The 3,388-nt window shown below is 43.4% G+C and overlaps 1 long non-coding RNA gene across 1 annotated transcript in view; it reads right to left on the minus strand.

Annotated features, from left to right (window-relative positions):
- Window positions 1-600, minus strand: part of LOC119301159 — a 2,215-nt gene extending 1,615 nt beyond the window's left edge. Inside the window, exon 1 of the long non-coding RNA XR_005146911.1 lies at window positions 491-600. This is a non-coding gene — a long non-coding RNA (uncharacterized LOC119301159). The remainder of the gene's footprint in view (window positions 1-490) is intronic.
- Between the last annotated feature and the right edge of the window lie 2,788 nt (window positions 601-3,388).

Raw genomic sequence — 3,388 nt, forward strand, 5'->3', positions numbered from 1 at the left:
AAAAAAAATTGTATTGTGTAAGAACACTCTTCCACACAAAAGTGCAGTGGCTGAACCTTGCAGTTACCTCACTACACAAAAATGCAACTAAGATTCATTTCACGTGCTTTCAGAGAGTACTACCCCTGGAGCAATGATCCCAGTACCATCCTGGAGTGTGTATAGGTGAAAGCAAATCCTGGAGGGTGAGTGTCCATACAATTCACTGCATGTTGATAAAAAACAACTAAATAGCCACCTAAATTACAACAAATATTTGAAGGCTACTGGAGCCACAATTAGAAGAGACAGGCACACAAACAAACTCCACGACAGAGCCAACTAGGAGAGGAGAAGGATGGCCATGGAGGCACCCAGCCTCATCGATGGACGCAGCGAACTGCTGCAAAACGGAGCAATGGCCACTGGGTGTGGGACGAGGAGCAAGAAGAGTCGGCCCTAGGGTTTGGAGGGGAGGAGATGGAGAAGTGGAGAAGAGGGTAGGAATCACCTCGAACCGACGGAGGAGGACGTCGACGTTCTCGCGGCGGTGGGGCGTTGAAGATCTGGCAGCGAGGTTCCTCCTCTCGGTGGCGGCAGGGCTCCTCCCCTCGGTGGCGGCGGTGGCCTCTTCCCCTCGGTGGCGGCGGCGGGGCTCCTCCTCTCCTTGTGGAGGCGGGGCGTTGATCCGGCGGCGGGGCTCCTCCTCTCGGTGGCATGGAGGAGGTTGGCGGCGTGCGCTGGGATGAGCGTTTCCCTGAGTCCTTCGACAAGGGTTCTGAGTCGCGTGGGTCGGGGAGGATCGAAGGGGATTGGAGAGGATCGGCCCATGCAAACCCCCTGTACCAAATGGGCTGATGGGGTTTTGGGGGGCTTCTGGCCCACGCGAGGAAAATCCTCTCGAAACCCCTTCAATCCACTCGCGTCAAACGAAGCCTTATGTAGTTTTATTAAAGATGAATGCAAAAGGTTGTCTTAATCGTAACTAATACTTGAATGGTAGTGGGAAGTTAATGAATTCAATTTAAAACTATGAGTTAGTTTTCTCTTTATAATGACCTGATTGGTGCTATATATACTTCTTGCAAGTCCCTTGTGGGTTAATGTGAAACGAAGCAAGATAGATCCATGGCTGCGGTGGCAAGAGGTTATTGATTTGACATGATTACATTATTTGCCATTTTTTTGTTGATTCTTCTTTCTAAATTTTGTGTACACGTTGGCTGCAAATTCGCAGATAACTTGGGGATTGTCTGTATCCATCTGAAGGTAATTTTGGACGAAATTCTTAAGCAGACTGATGGAAGAAGAGCAGAGTACAGTTGCTGGTTGCATGAAGGTCATTATCAGTGCATCGTACATACTTTTATTAGCACAAAAGAATAAAACATGTCTGGTAGACTTGTGCAGGCCGTTGGGCAGATGGCAAACACTAAAGTGGATGCTAAGGAAGACAACCACATGTTTTCTTATTCAGGCAAACATTAATCTTTTGATCCGCGAAGGCACGAAGATGCTTGTTCTCTTCCTTTCTTTATTTTTGAATCTTATGTCTTCAAGTGGCATTCTGTTCCGGGGCGCCCATGTTTAGTTTCTTCTGGGCAGCAGACTTCTTCCCATCTGTTGATGTCCTGCAGTTGGCACGTGAAGTGTGAGTTCCAGTGATTTTGCAGATATTACAGGAATCAGTAATGTGATGAATTGGCAGCTGGGGAACAAACCTCTTGGTAGAATTTCTCTTTCCCTTGGTTCCACTATCGTTAGAGTTTCTGGGGATTGTCTAATCAGGGGCATTTGTGCCTCAGGAGTCTAACAGTTAGAGGAGAATATTGTAAGGTACAACATGGAAAGCAGAGGACGATACTATATAGGATAAAATTTAGATACCATGGTTAGAGGTAGAGATATGTCTGCTGTGGCAGCTGGGGAGTGGACTGAGATTTCATCAGTTCGAATGGGATTGGAGTTTTCGCCAGTTTCTGGTTTATTCTATTTTGCATGTAGACATATGAGGAAAATACCAATGGCAAGATAACAGTGTGAGAAGAGAATTGAAGGAATACTGACCAGCTTGTTGTTTTCAGTGCAACTCATGCAGAATGTTCTTCCGTAATATCCCAAAAGTCTTCGTAGACCTCTTTCTGTTGAAAAACCTTTTTGGTGATACATGACATGTATGAAAATCTAAATACTTATAGTACAAGGGAATATTTACCTTGAGGGTTGGTAGTCATGATTGGCTAGGTGTACATACTTCGTTCGTTATGCTTTTGTTTGAACCAGAAGACGGTTGAACTCAAAGACATTTGTTTTTTGGTGGACTGCTGTCACGCTGTTGACCTGGAAGGGTAGCTCCCCATAATGAAGGCTTTTCTCATTAACACGGCACCTATGCTGGATATCATCAGTAATGTAAGAGTAGTATTTGTTATAAAATGCACGCTCATCCTCTACACTGCAATGCAAAATGGTTGTAATGAAAAGATACCTAAGCTGATGCCTCATCAAATGCAGTGTACCATTCTGTATCATCACCTAATAACCCCTGAGCCGCACAAGTTTCTTTAGATGTACTGTATGTGATATTATTTAAGGTACACAAATCGGCAAAGCTACATGACAATCAAAAGCATCCTAAGATAGTAACTCACCGGCAGATGGAAAGACATAGTATACACGGCCTATTTTTTCACCAGTTTCGCACCTTTTCTTTTCCCGAATTTGTCAGTCCGTTCCAATATCCATTCACTTGGGAAATTGCAATATGTCAATTGTCGACCTTCTGGAAACTTTTGGTTTGCAATAAACCATTCAGTAAGCATAGATTTCTTCAACTTTTCAGCATTAGGTACAATAGTTTCAAGATTTTCTTTTGATTTGTAAGTAATAGAAATCATGTCAAGTAAATGGATGTCTAATCTTTCAACTGTTGGCATTTTACAGTGTAGGGGAAATTCATACAAGCGCCACAAGGAATCATGAGGGACCAAATGCCTGCAGTCTGAATATTCTTGTACGGCAGTATAGAAGATGATTATCAAGGAGAGGAAAATGCCGTAAAGCAGCACAAGTGGAGGTGAATTAACATACTCTTTTTGGCCGTCCAATTGAATTGTGTGTATTAAGTGGTTCGTTAATCCTTGCCCGCTTACATTGGGGCAGGACTCTACTTGATCCGCTAGCGCAATGTGGTTGATGCACATCGCTTCCATGATCTTGTAATCAAGAACGTTTAGGCATTTTTATTCTACTTAGGTTCAGCACGTGTCACAAACAGATTATACAAAATCTGAAACCAAGACAAGGAAAGTAAGAGAGAAAATGGATGTGGCTGGTTGGAATGAAAATCAAACAAATCGCATAGAATTAACAACTAACAAAGAAAAATGTAGTAGATGATGATAAGGCA

The sequence above is a fragment of the Triticum dicoccoides genome, chromosome 1B, assembly GCF_002162155.2.
Source record: "Triticum dicoccoides isolate Atlit2015 ecotype Zavitan chromosome 1B, WEW_v2.0, whole genome shotgun sequence".
NCBI lineage: Eukaryota > Viridiplantae > Streptophyta > Magnoliopsida > Poales > Poaceae > Triticum > Triticum dicoccoides.